We start from the raw sequence: 15615 nt of genomic DNA, 5'->3' as shown, positions 1-15615 counted from the left end.
ACGCGTAAGACGTACTAGTACGACCAAAACCCTCAAAGGGTTAAAATTATATCGGAGTATAAAACAAATTCCAACCACACAATAGAATGGGAGTGATAATGTCAGAGAATCTCACCTTCAAGGACCATAACATTGTATCAATCACATCTGCTAGAAAAATGACAGGATGGATAATGAGAACCTTCAAAACTAGGGAGGCCAAGCCCATGATGACACTCTTCAGGTCACTTGTTCTATCTAGGCTGGAATATTGCTGCACACTAACAGCACCTTTCAAGGCAGGTGAAATTGCTGACCTAGAAAATGTACAGAGAACCTTCACGGCGCGCATAACGGAGATAAAACACCTCAATTACTGGGAGCGCTTGAGGTTCCTAAACCTGTATTCCCTGGAATGCAGGCGGGAGAGATACATAATTATATACACCTGGAAAATCCTAGAGGGACTAGTACCGAACTTGCACAAGAAAATCACTCACTACGAAAGCAAAAGACTCCGCAGACGATCAAAGCGGGATTTATAAAAACTCTTTAGGACTCGTGCAGTGTTTTCTTTATTGTTCAAGGATTTCTCAGTGTTATTCAGAGTTTTTACATTTAGTTTATTACTACACTGCATTCTATGGTATAATTAACTATTTTTGTGCTTAAAAATATTAAAAAGAAAAACAATACATATAGTTCGTAGGGGTCTGGAATGGGTTAATTGTATTTACATACAATCCAGTGGGGAAATTTGGTTTGGGTCACGACCAAATCGGGTTGCAACCAGAGTTTTGGAATGATTTGTGGTCGTGACCAGAGGTTTAGAACGAATTATGGTCATGACCAGAGGTTCCAACGTAGTCCTAAACTGATTTGTGGGCAGGGGACCTAGTGCTGTTTCAGGCAGAGTTCCAGATCTTCAGGCCCTTTGTGCATTGCATTTTTGCATAGTGAGATGGACACGAGGGATGTCGGAAAGTATTTTGTGCCTCGTGTTATGCGTGTGTGTTCTGTTGAAGCTGTCTTGAAGTTTAACTGGCGGGTTGATATTGGAGTATAATGTTCTGTATATATGGTAGGCACAGTAATACGTTTGTATATTTTGTACTTACATGTATATTAAGTTCATAGGTGAGGTAAGGGTATATTAGAGAGTGATATAAAGTAAGGAGTTCCCGTTGGGGTACATAGTCTCATATCTTGAAAAGGATACCTTCTGTATTGGAAGCTTTCTTAGTTATATGCTGGATGTGGGTCTGAAATTTAAGATTACAGCCAAGGTGGAAACCTAAAAATTTGCCCTCAGTGTGTCTTGTAATGGAGGAACCATTTATTGATATGTTTAGCTGGATATTTAATGCTCTTTCCAAAAAGCATGAAATAGGTTTTGTCTGTATTGAGAGCAAATTTATTGGTCATCATCCAGTTTGACATTTTATGTAGCTCGCTGTTTACAGTGTTACTAAGTATAGCCGGGTTTAGGTGGGAGAAGACGTAAGTGGTGTCATCTGTGAATAGAACTGGTTCAAGGAGTCGCGATGCATTTGGGAGGTCATTGATGTAAATAAGAAAGAGTAGAGGACCTAGGACACTTCTCTGTGGCATTTGAACAACTACAGGCTGAATATTGGAGGTCATGCCATTTGTGTATACATACTGGTGTCTACCACTAAGATAAGATTTTAGGTAATTTAGAATGTCCTCTGATCCCATAATGCTCTAGTTTTAGGTGCAAGATATTGTGGTCTTTTGTATCAAATGCTTTCTGTTGGTCTGTGAAGAGCCCCAGAGGATATTCATTTTTTCAATTGCTGTATTTAGTAATTCGAGCATCTGAACAATTGCATCATTCATGCTTTCTTTCAGCCTAAACCCAAACTAGCAGGGGTTCAATATATTAAGGGATATGTGGAAAATACTGTATATATTTTCCAGAAATACAGTAGTTATATGTAAATAGATGGCCATACTGTATATAATAAAAATTTGTTATAAAAAATGGGAAGCTGCGCCTGTGCAGAGGAGACTCGCCAAGTTTGAACTAGTCAACAGAAAGTTAGTAAAATCGGAAGAATTTTCGTGCTCTAGAGGTTAAAATTGGGCTGACACCTCTTAAATATGAGCCAAAATTGATGGATGTGCATTCCTGCATAACTTGAGATATCAGACGACTGGACAAGACAGCTCCAGGAACCTCAGATAAGCTATATAGATTTGTTATAATTCTGGCCAGTATTATTTTCATAAATTTAGTTAGTGAGGTTTTCTGAGTATGATACGCCTTGATCTCCAGTCAAATTGGTGAGTGATTTTTAAGATATTCCCCTTCTGTTATGTAAATGTGTACATATATAATCCTTTATTAATTTAATATACAGTCCACAAATTTATATATTTACCAGAATTTCTGGTGATACATATTTCATTTGAAATTAATAGGTCTAGAGCAACTTGTGGATATGACAGTTTTAGGTTTCGAAGGGGGACATTTTTGCGACCTAGGTGTCCCAAATTCCTACTTGTCTATGTAACTGATAAATAATAATTATCTTTATCATTTACTGTTATGTACATAATGAGTTACATTCAGATAAATGTAATTTTCCACATTTAATTTGCCCATTGTATCCGGTTCGAAGGACCAACGGGCAAATTAAATGTGGAAAAATACATTTATCTGATTGTAACTCATTATGTACATAAATAATAATTATCTTTGTTATCATTTACTGTTATCAGTTACATAGACAAGTAGGAATTTGGGACACCTAGGTCGCAAAAATGTCCCCCTTCGAAACCTAAAACTGTCATATCGACAAGTTGCTCTAGACCTATTAATTTCAAATGAAATATGTATCACCAGAAATTCTGGTAAATATATAAATTTGTGGACTGTATATTAAATTAATAAAGGATTATATATGTACACATTTACATAACAGAAGGGGAATATCTTAAAATCACTCGCCAATTTCACTGGAGATCAAGGTGTATCATACTCAGAAAACCTCACTAACTAAATTTATGAAAATAATACTGGCCAGAATTATAACACAAATCTATATAGCTTATCTGAGGTTCCTGGAGCTGTCTTGTCCAGTTGTCTGATATCTAAAGTTATGCAGGAATGCACATCCAACAATTTCGGCTCCTATTTGAGAGGTGTCAGCCCAATTTTAACCTCTAGAGCACGAAAATTCTTCCGATTTTACTAACTTTCTGTTGACTAGTTCAAACTTGGCGAGTCTCCTCTGCGCAGGCGCAGCTAACCATTTTTTATAACAAATTTTTATTAAATACAGTATGGCCATTTATTTACATATAACTACTGTATTTCTGGAAAATATATACAGTATTTTCCTCAGGATAGGAGGTAGGAGTAGATTTGTTTATGTACAGCCTCTCCTCACTTAGCGAGGTACCCGTTTACCGACTACTCGGACTTGCAACAGGCTCTCTGACCAGTATGCATACCTAAATAATGTATATTAGAGCTGATTTCCTCTAGTCTGTTTATTATAATATACAGTACACTACTCTATAAACATTTAAAAATATACCAGAAATGTTATAAATGGTGCAAAGGTGACATTAAAACAATATCAAAGATGGTTGACACAAACCCACTACCATTATAGTATGCTCCTTGCTCAGCGATGAATTCATTTACCGACGTGGTCTTAGAGGCATGGAACTCCATCCTTAAGTAAGGAGAGGCTGTATATATATTGAAGCAATACACCAACTACTGCAAAACTATATCCCCACCTTCTAGTAATGTCTCAGTCTTAAAATCAACTATGTACCTTGGTTACTTTATCCTCTTTCATTTTAGACAACACTCAGGAGCACAGCATTTTGGTCCTTATCTACATTGTTAATTGTCAAACTGATTTGTGCAATTATCTGTTTATGAGTTAGTCTAATCTCCATGGGGGAGTGGAACAGAATTCTTCCTCCATAAGCCATGCATGTTGTAAGAGACGACTAAAATGCCAGGAGCAAAAGGCTAGTAATCCCTTCTCCTTTGTACAATACTAAATTTAAAAGGAGAAGCTTTCGTTTTCCTTTTGGGTCGCCCTACCTTGGTGGGATATAGCCGGTTTGTTGAAAAAAGTTAAGTCTAACTACAGTACTTGTTGCCTATAAAAGATTTCGGTCTGTACTGAATTTGTATTTTTACTCCAAACTGAAATTTATTTAGGTACAAGTACAGTTATACACAGTAACATCCTCGAAAGTTGACTGTAAAGTAGAACCAAGAAATATTATACAATGACTTGCTTTATCCACACATTTTGGTTCAACTTGGACCATTGACAAGTCACACTAAAATAAGAAGGGAAGGCTCTTTGTGTAGTGTTCCAGGCAATTAGTATGAATTTTTTATTCATTATGTTTTATCCTATTAATTAATAATGTCATTAGTTCTTAAAAGTAAATAACTTGTGACTTACAGCTAGGCTGTAAATGGTAAGATATTACAAGGACCCCAATGGAAACAAGTCACTGACTTTTTTGTTTTCCTGGTGTGTAATTTACACACGTTAAACTATGTATGATAATTGTACTTATGTGTACCTGTACCTAAGTAAACTTAATAAATTTGACTTGTGAAATCTTAAGTTTGTAAACAACTTGGTAGAATGAGCAGACTTGTAATAATATTTATTTTTTTTTACAAGTGCATAAAACAAACTTGGCACCCATGCTAAGCTAGTGTCCATCCTATCAGGCTTGTTTTACCACTGGCTTGCCATGGTTTAAAATCCTGCTTTTTCTGCATGTTTGTTGCCTAAATTTTGGAATATGTACATTACTGAAATCACAGTTTTTAAGACATCTCAATCATTATAGATCAGGTTGATTAGGCCCTGACCACTGCAAGGCCTGGTCATTGACCCCTGAAACACCCTCCAGGTTTACCTGGAGAGAGTTCCAGGGGTCACAGTTAAGAATAGTCATCACTTTAATGTGGATTTTTTTTGCACAGGAACATAGATGGTGGCAGCAGACATAGGAAGGCCGACAAGGTGATAATTATCATAGCGGTGATGACAGCAGTGGTGGAAATAGAGGCAGTCACCAAGGTGTTAATGGCAAAGAAACTGCATATACAGTGGACCCCCGGTTAACGATATTTTTTCACTCCAGAAGTATGTTCAGGTGCCAGTACTGACCGAATTTGTTAACATAAGGAATATTGTGAAGTAGATTAGTCCATTTCAGACCCCCAAACATACACGTACAAACGCACTTACATAAATACACTTACATAATTGGTCGCATTCGGAGGTAATCGTTATGTGGGGGTCCACTGTATTAGTAAAAGATGCAAACATGATTTTATGGTTTTTGTATGTTCATTAATCACAAAGAATCTGTATACTATTTGTATGTACTATTGTGAGCTGTGACTGGTAAATTAGACTCCTCCTTGGTGGTTGTGCAGATTGTAAATTATCTAAATTAGCAAGAAGCTTAATGTGTGTCAGTGTATGTTGGTTGTTAAGCAAGTTGATCCATTGGTGGTATGATTCAGTATGACTGTCAATATATGCAACATCATAAGAATGGAGGAACAGTGCAGTAGGCCCATACAAGGCAGGTCTTGCTAAGTAAAAGGACACAAGTGCAACTAATGTAACATTTTATTGTGGCAACGTTTCACTCTCCAGGAGCTTTGTCAAGCCATTACAAATAATACAGGGACACACAGGAATATATAGGTACAGAGTGAGGTACAAAACATAATATAATCGTTGTAAGTAGTAGTAATACTTGTGGTTGTAGTAGTTGTAGCAGCTATGTGGTGGCAGAGTTTATTGTTCTGAGAATTCTTGCCAATGTTTCAGAGATAATGAAGGTGCCTTTATTCTGTTTGGTTGTGTTAGAAATAGTGATTAATGATGAATCAAGGCATTACATCTACAGAAATTGGGTTCTTTGATCACTAGCTGGGCATTGTTAAATTTCGTCAGGTGATTGGCAGAATTTCGATGTTGTGCGCAGGCATTGTTCAACTTAGTCATTCCTACATGCATTTGTGTTTCAAGATTCTTACCATGTCACCTATGTATATTCTATCACAACCTCCATGGGGGATAATATAAACTCCTGTGTTGATTGGCTCAATTTTTGTCAGTTTTGTCCTAGATCTCTTATGGAAGTACTAGTTGCAATGGCCACTCTAGTGTTAGCTTGTGCAAGTACTTTAGAGACATTCATTGCAACCTAACTGTAGGGAAATATTATAACTTTGTTAGGAGTGATGTTAGTGCGTGGAGAATTGATCTGAAGGGCTCTTTTCTTGCAGTCTTTGATGAAAAAGGAAGGGAAATGTAGATCAGTGAAGGGTTGGTGTGTGTATGTACACTCCTCATCAAGTACAGAGTTTCTTGTCATGTTAGTTAAGCAAGTTGATTCAGCAGTGGAATGCCTTAGTATGATTGTCAGTATTACAAACCCAGGATCCAAATGGCCTGTTACCCCGGGTGTAATGGGAGCAAATAAACACAGTAGAAAAAGTTTAGACTTATATTATCCTTCACCAATTTATAACAGCAATATGTACACTATGTACAGTGATAAGTATAGTGCACTCCACGGTAAGCAAAGCAGAAATAGAAGCCACAAGATAGCAGACCGTGCTTCAACCAGCTCTAGAATGGGAATGACAAGGGCAGACAGGAGAGCGGTACCCACATAACCTCTGCGATTGCCAAAACCATCTTCTTATTGGCTAGAACCTGGTCACTAGTTGAACGACGGGGCCCCATCATCAACTCTTAGCAACCTGGTTCGCTGGTTGGGGGAGATAGCCTGTAAATGAGGGTGTGTACATGCGCCGAATAAAGGTTAAGTACTCTTTGCATGCCACACCCCCACCCCGAGAAGGCTCAGGATTAGGCTGCCACCTCCCAGTGGTAACCGTGCCGCCATGGCACAAAATAATGGGACCGCCTTTCCTCTCCACCATCCAACTCTTTGATAGAGCTCAGCTTTTCTCGTGACCAAAAGCCAAACTCTAAACTTAAGAGTGAGACAGCAGTCAGACAGGCTAGCATAGGTCCAAGATACAGGCGGACGGTAGCCCGCATCCCCTCACTAAAAAAAAACCCCCACACCAGGGGATAAAAAAAAAAGAGCATGAAAAGGGGTTACCACAAATAACATCCTAACCTAAATAATATATTATACTCTAGATAAAGAGTCTGCCAACATATTTTCTTTGCCGGCAATATATTTAATGGACAGATTATAGGGTTGCAGCCTTAGCGTCCATCGCATAAGCCTTGTGTTGTGGTTCTTCATGGCTTGGAGATATACTAGAGGATTGTGATCACTGTAGACTGTGACCACCTGCGATGTCTGGCCCACATAAACATCGAAATGCTCCAAAGCCAGTACCAGCGCGAGGGCTTCTTTTTCAATGGTAGAATAAGCCCTCTGATGCGGCTGGAACTTTGCTGAAAAGTATGCTACAGGCTGCAACTCCTTGTTCCCGATTTGTAATAGTACTGCCCCAACCCCAGACTCACAAGCATCAACCTGTAATGAAAAAGGTTTGGAGAAGTCTGGAGACAAGAGAATGGGTGCAGTACACAATAATCTTTTTGCTTTATTAAAAGCAGTGTTACAGTCTGACGTCCAATTAAAGGGAACTTTATGACTGGTAAGAGGGGCTACAATATCTGAGAAATTCTTACAGAATCTTCTGTAAAATCCTATCATGCCTAGGAAACGTTGAAGAGATTTCCTATCATGAGGAACTGGATAATCTTTAATAGAAAGAACTTTAGCAAGTTTAGGTGCAACTTTACCACTACCTACTTCATGGCCTAGAAAAGTGACAGTGGCCTGGCCAAAGGAAGATTTAGATAAATTAACTGTTAAATGGGAACTCTTAAAGGTCTCAAACAGAGCCTTAAGTCTAAGTAGGTGTTGATCCCAAGTATCAGACACCACAACAATATCATCTAGGTACACTGCCGTGCCTTCAAGTCCTTTAATAGCCTGATGGATAAGTTTCTGGAATGAAGAGGGGGAATTTTTCATTCCGAAGGGTGTAACTGTGTATTGATAATGACCTCCTGGAATTACGAAGGCAGAGATTTCCTTCGCCTTATCTGTCAAAGGTACCTGATAGTAGCCTTTGAGGAGATCTAATTTGGACACAAAAGTAGCCTTACCCACAAAGTCAATTACGTCATCCAGACGAAAATGTACAAAGGAGGATGACAAAGTTGATCCCATGTATCAGAAACCTTCCCTATGAGGATAGACTAAGGGCCCTGAATCTGCACTCTCTAGAAAGACGTAGAATTAGGGGGGATATGATTGAGGTGTATAAATGGAAGACAGGAATAAATAAAGGGGATGTAAATAGTGTGCTGAAAATATCTAGCCTAGACAGGACTCTCAGCAATGGTTTTAAATTGGAAAAATTCAGATTCAGGAAGGATATAGGAAAGTACTGGTTTGGTAATAGAGTTGATGATGAGTGGAACAAACTCCCAAGTACCGTTATAGAGGCCAGAACGTTGTGTAGCTTTAAAAATAGGTTGGATAAATACATGAGTGGATGTGGGTGGGTGTGAGTTAGACCTGATAGCTTGTGCTACCAGGTCGGTTGCCGTGTTCCTCCCTTAAGTCAATGTGACCTGACCTGACTAGGTTGGGTGCATTGGCTTAAGCCGGTAGGAGACTTGGACCTGCCTCGCATGGGCCAGTAGGCCTTCTGCAGTGTTCCTTCGTTCTTATGTTCTTATGTTCTTAAGAGGGTAAGCATCTGTAATTGTGACCTCGTTCACTTTACGGTAGTCTGTACACATACGAAACCCTCCATCAGCCTTCTTCACAAGGATGCACGGTGAAGCCCATGGACTAGACGACTCCTCCACTAAACCATGCTTTAACAAAAATTCTACTTCCTGCTGAAGTAGCCTTTGCTTTTCAGGATTAGCTCTGTAGGGGGAGAGTTTAATTGGTTTAGAGTCTCCCACATCTACATCATGGTAACCTAACGTACATTTTTTCGGCACATCCGAAAAAATATTAGGATATGACTGTAGAAGCTCAGTTAAATTTGTTGCTTGAGTTTCAGATAATCTCTCCATTAAAGGGCTAGGATCCTTGAGGAGGACAGAATTTGAAAGTTTAATATTAATTTCAGAGATAGAGTGCAAAGAGTCAGAGTCGTCCTCAGAGGTAGAGGACAGAGTCATTACTGGGACTTTATCTGGTGTACGGAAGTATTTTAATTGATTAATGTGGTAAGTTTTTGTTTTTGAGGTCTTATCAATGGGAGCTACCACATAATTTACATCAGATAATCTACTTACAATCTGCATAGGTCCCGTAAATCTAGCTTTCAAGGTGTGGCCAGGTATAGGTTCCTGCACCAACACCTTGTCTCCTGGATGGAAGGAGCGGAATTGTGCACTTCTGTCATACCTCTGTTTCATCTTGCTTTGAGCTGTCTTTAGGTTAGCCTTGGCTAACTGACGTGCCACCTGCAAACTTGAAGACGGATTGTAGAGTGTTGAACTAACGTCTTCTCCCATCCATCCTTCTTTGAGCACCCGAAGAGGACCTCGTACATTGTGCCCAAAGATCAGCTCAAAAGGACTATACCCTGTAGACTCTTGCACCGTTTCTCGTACTGAGAACAGCAACAAAGGTAGTGATTCATCCCAGTCTGTAGGAAAGTGCATGCAAAAACTTCTCATCATTGTTTTTAATGTCTGGTGGAATCTTTCCAAGGCGCCTTGGGACTGAGGATGATAGGCAGTGGATAAGTTGTGGATTATCCCTAACCTAGTTAATACTTCCCTAAATGCTTTGGCAGTGAAGTTAGTACCTTGATCACTTTGAATAGTTTTAGGAATGCCAAAACAAGAAATGAATTTTGTTAAAGCTTTGAGAATAGCTTTAGTATTAATACTACGCATGGGAATTGCTTCAGGATATCTGGTTACTTTATCCATAATCGTAAATAAATACTGATTTCCAGATTTTGACCTAGGTAGTGGACCTACACAATCTATAATTAAATCTGCAAAAGGTTCTCCATCAGCAGGTATAGGTTGGAGAGGTGCAGGTTTAATGGAATGTCCAGGTTTTCCAACTTGCTGACATTCTCGGCAACACCTAATATGATTCTTCACATCTTTCTTTAATTTTGGCCAATAAAATTCTTTTGTGATTCTATACAAGGTTTTTGTAATTCCTAAGTGACCTCCTAATGACGTATTATGAGCTATATTTAATATTTGAGGTCTATACTTCGTTGGAACCACTAACCTGTCATACAATTGCCGGCCCTCTATCTCCTTACCAGTCTCAGTGCAGATCAAATAATTGTTTTTAACTTCATACTTGACCGGATGACCCAAAGAGGATTTACCCATGGCTGCCTCAAAAGCGAATTTTAAAGAAGGGTCCTTTCGTTGTTCCTCCCGGAAGGACAGTCCCTCGGGCATGGAAACAGAGACATCTGGCAATAGGAAGGCTTGATCGGGGTCTGTTCACTTGATCTACGAGGCTCTGGCCAGTTTTCCTCGTAAAACAATGTGGCTATTCCGAGATCGGAGTCGTCCAAGGATAGGTCAACATTCTCTCCAGACAACCCTTGGGATGTTGCCCGAGTTATGGCCAACACCGGAGAAGAATTAATCATTATAGGTTCAGGACATGAACTAACAGTAGTAATGTTATTACCCAGTAATAACACTGCATCTTTCAAGGGGAATCCTTTTGAGACACCTACAGTCAAGTACCCAGTGTAATATTTGCACTGTACATAAATTTTATGCAAAGGAACAGAATATATAGCTCCTCCATATGCTTCCAATAAAACAGAGGAATTCAAAGAAGTATTCTCTGAAAGGGGTAATATTCCCTCTCTTACAAGTGAGCAATATGCTCCAGTATCTCTAAAGGTCTTTACCTTAGTTGTTTCTGAGTTTTCCTGAAGGGAAATAAGACTTTTGCAATAGTAAGGGGCCATACCTTTTTCTACTTCTCTAGGGGACATGTTACTAGGGATATTAGAGATTTTCCCAATAGGTTGGGGTTTATGGGGGCAGTTGGAACTGATGTGACCTACTTTATTGCACCTGAAGCAGACGACAGGCTTGCCCTTTACTCCCTGTTGACGTTGCAAATGGTGTCGTTCTGGCTGGTGTCTCTCTGGATACTGTTGTCGAGATGCACCATGAGTAGTTTGCCTCTCCGCAGGTGGACCATATGTTGAGAAGCGTGGCTCACCAGGTGACTTGGTTGGCTGACGTAGACGTTCTCCCTCCGGCTGGCACTTCATTCTCCAAGGTTGACGATCTCTGCTGATGCCAGGCTGTTGAAAAGAGAGACGGGACCGCTCGGACAAGGAGCGGTTAGTTTCGAAGGTATCAGTTAACCTGGCTGCCTCCAATGCAGTGGTTAAGTCACGATCCTGCAGAAAGACTCGAACCTCTGGTCCCACAGAATCCAGCAGGTTATCAATCAGAATAAGCTGCACCAGATCCTCAAAGGTAGAGACACCACTTGCTTTATACCAGCTGGTAAAAGCTTTGATTTGCTGTCTCACAAAGTCGACTAGGGATTGACCAAGCTGCCGTCTGCCCAATTTGAAACTCTTGCGGTATTTGGCTGGGATACACGTATATGCTCCCAACACTGTGGTCTTCACTACTTGATAATCAGAAAATTCAGCGTCATTTAATACTGACGTAAATTTCTGTGCCTTACCCGATAATGCTGTATGAACCAACGATGCCCAATGCTGTTCCGGCCACCTCAAGGCTCGAGCCTGATTTTCGAAGCTTTCGAAAAATTGCTCTGGTTCGGCCTCATTGAAGCGGGGAACAAACTGTACTGCTTTCTGTAAACTAAAATTATTTACAGAATGCGAAAACTGCCTCCTTTCTCTTTCCCTATCAAATTCTTCCCTTGCGAATGCTCTCTGTTCCCTAGTTTGCTCAAGATTGATTTTTGCCAGCTCAAGTGCCAACGACGCTGATTCACCCTGAGACAACCCAGCTGCACTATACTGACCATTTTGCTCCGAAGGTGTATCATCTTCCTCCTGCGAGAACATAGGAGTTTTTGCCCCAGCTCCCGTAGAGGGAGGAGTCTGATGTGCCATTTTTTTATTTATTTTATTATCACACTGGCCGATTCCCACCAAGGCAGGGTGGCCCGAAAAAGAAAAACTTTCACCATCATTCACTCCATCACTGTCTTGCCAGAAGGGTGCTCTACACTACAGTTTTTAAACTGCAACATTAACACCCCTCCTTCAGAGTGCAGGCACTGTACTTCCCATCTCCAGGACTCAAGTCCGGCCTGCCGGTTTCCCTGAACCCCTTCATAAATGTTACTTTGCTCACACTCCAACAGCACGTCAAGTATTAAAAACCATTTGTCTCCATTCACTCCTATCAAACACGCTCATGCATACCTGCTGGAAGTCCAAGCCCCTCGCACACAAAACCTCCTTTACCCCCTCTCTCCAACCTTTCCTAGGCCGACCCCTACCCCGCCTTCCTTCCACTACAGACTGATACACTCTTGAAGTCATTCTGTTTCGCTCCATTCTCTCTACATGTCCGAACCACCTCAACAACCCTTCCTCAGCCCTCTGGACAACAGTTTTGGTAATCCCGCACCTCCTCCTAACTTCCAAACTACGAATTCTATGCATTATATTCACGCCACACATTGCCCTCAGACATGACATCTCCACTGCCTCCAGCCTTCTCCTCGCTGCAACATTCATCACCCATGCTTCACACCCATATAAAAGCGTTGGTAAAACTATACTCTCATACATTCCCCTCTTTGCCTCCAAGGACAAAGTTCTTTGTCTCCACAGACTCCTAAGTGCACCACTCACTCTTTTTCCCTCATCAATTCTATGATTCACCTCATCTTTCATAGACCCATCCGCTGACACGTCCACTCCCAAATATCTGAATACATTCACCTCCTCCATACTCTCTCCCTCCAATCTGATATTCAATCTTTCATCACCTAATCTTTTTGTTATCCTCATAACCTTACTCTTTCCAGTATTCACCTTTAATTTTCTTCTTTTGCACACCCTACCAAATTCATCCACCAATCTCTGCAACTTCTCTTCAGAATCTCCCAAAAGCACAGTGTCATCAGCAAAGAGCAGCTGTGACAACTCCCACTTTGTGTGTGATTCTTTATCTTTTAACTCCACGCCTCTTGTCAAGACCCTCGCATTTACTTCTCTTACAACCCCATCTATAAATATATTAAACAACCACGGTGACATCACACATCCTTGTCTAAGGCCTACTTTTACTGGGAAATAATTTCCCTCTTTCCTACATACTCTAACTTGAGCCTCACTATCCTCGTAAAAACTCTTCACTGCTTTCAGTAACCTACCTCCTACACCATATACTTGCAACATCTGCCACATTGCCCCCCTATCCACCCTGTCATATGCCTTTTCCAAATCCATAAATGCCACAAAGACCTCTTTAGCCTTATCTAAATACTGTTCACTTATATATTTCACTGTAAACACCTGGTCCACACACCCCCTACCTTTCCTAAAGCCTCCTTGTTCATCTGCTATCCTATTCTCCGTCTTACTCTTAATTCTTTCAATAATAACTCTACCATACACTTTACCAGGTATACTCAGCAGACTTATCCCCCTATAATTTTTGCACTCTCTTTTATCCCCTTTGCCTTTATACAAAGGAACTATGCATGCTCTCTGCCAATCCCTAGGTACCTTACCCTCTTCCATACATTTATTAAATAATTGCACCAACCACTCCAAAACTATATCCCCACCTGCTTTTAACATTTCTATCTTTATCCCATCAATCCCGGCTGCCTTACCCCTTGTCATTTTACCTACTGCCTCACGAACTTCCCCCACACTCACAACTGGCTCTTCCTCACTCCTACAAGATGTTATTCCTCCTTGCCCTATACACGAAATCACAGCTTCCCTATCTTCATCAACATTTAACAATTCCTCAAAATATTCCCTCCATCTTCCCAATACCTCTAACTCTCCATTTAATAACTCTCCTCTCCTATTTTTAACTGACAAATCCATTTGTTCTCTAGGCTTTCTTAACTTGTTAATCTCACTCCAAAACTTTTTCTTATTTTCAACAAAATTTGTTGATAACATCTCACCCACTCTCTCATTTGCTCTCTTTTTACATTGCTTCACCACTCTCTTAACCTCTCTCTTTTTCTCCATATACTCTTCCCTCCTTGCATCACTTCTACTTTGTAAAAACTTCTCATATGCTAACTTTTTCTCCCTTACTACTCTCTTTACATCATCATTCCACCAATCGCTCCTCTTCCCTCCCGCACCCACTTTCCTGTAACCACAAACTTCTGTTGAACACTCTAACACTACATTTTTAAACCTACCCCATACCTCTTCGACCCCATTGCCTATGCTCTCATTAGCCCATCTATCCTCCAATAGCTGTTTATATCTTACCCTAACTGCCTCCTCTTTTAGTTTATAAACCTTCACCTCTCTCTTCCCTGATGCTTCTATTCTCCTTGTATCCCATCTACCTTTTACTCTCAGTGTAGCTACAACTAGAAAGTGATCTGATATATCTGTGGCCCCTCTATAAACATGTACATCCTGAAGTCTGCTCAACAGTCTTTTATCTACCAATACATAATCCAACAAACTACTGTCATTTCGCCCTACATCATATCTTGTATACTTATTTATCCTCTTTTTCTTAAAATATGTATTACCTATAACTAAACCCCTTTCTATACAAAGTTCAATCAAAGGGCTCCCATTATCATTTACACCTGGCACCCCAAACTTACCTACCACACCCTCTCTAAAAGTTTCTCCTACTTTAGCATTCAGGTCCCCTACCACAATTACTCTCTCACTTGGTTCAAAGGCTCCTATACATTCACTTAACATCTCCCAAAATCTCTCTCTCTCCTCTGCATTCCTCTCTTCTCCAGATGCATACACGCTTATTATGACCCACTTCTCGCATCCAACCTTTACTTTAATCCACATAATTCTTGAATTTACACATTCATATTCTCTTTTCTCCTTCCATAACTGATCATTTAACATTACTGCTACCCCTTCCTTTGGTCTAACTCTCTCAGATACTCCAGATTTAATCCCATTTATTTCCCCCCACTGAAACTCTCCTACCCCCTTCAGCTTTGTTTCGCTTAGGGCCAGGACATCCAACTTCTTTTCATTCATAACATCAGCAATCATCTGTTTCTTGTCATCCGCACTACATCCACGCACATTTAAGCATCCCAGTTTTATAAAGTTTTTCTTCTTCTCTTTTTTAGTAAGTGTTTACAGGAGAAGGGGTTACTAGCCCATTGCTCCCGGCATTTTAGTCGCCTCATACGACACGCATGGCTTACGGAGGAAAGATTCTTTTCCACTTCCCCATGGACAATAGAAGAAATAAAGAAGAACAAGAGCTATTTAGAAAAAGGAGAAAAACCTAGATGTATGTATATATATATGCATGTGCGTGTCTGTGAAGTGTGACCAAAGTGTAAGTAGGAGTAGCAAGATATCCCTGTTATCTAGCGTGTTTATGAGACAGAAAA

The sequence above is a fragment of the Cherax quadricarinatus genome, chromosome 93 (assembly GCF_038502225.1).
Source record: "Cherax quadricarinatus isolate ZL_2023a chromosome 93, ASM3850222v1, whole genome shotgun sequence".
Lineage (NCBI taxonomy): Eukaryota > Metazoa > Arthropoda > Malacostraca > Decapoda > Parastacidae > Cherax > Cherax quadricarinatus.
Note: the sequence above shows the minus strand (reverse complement) of the source record.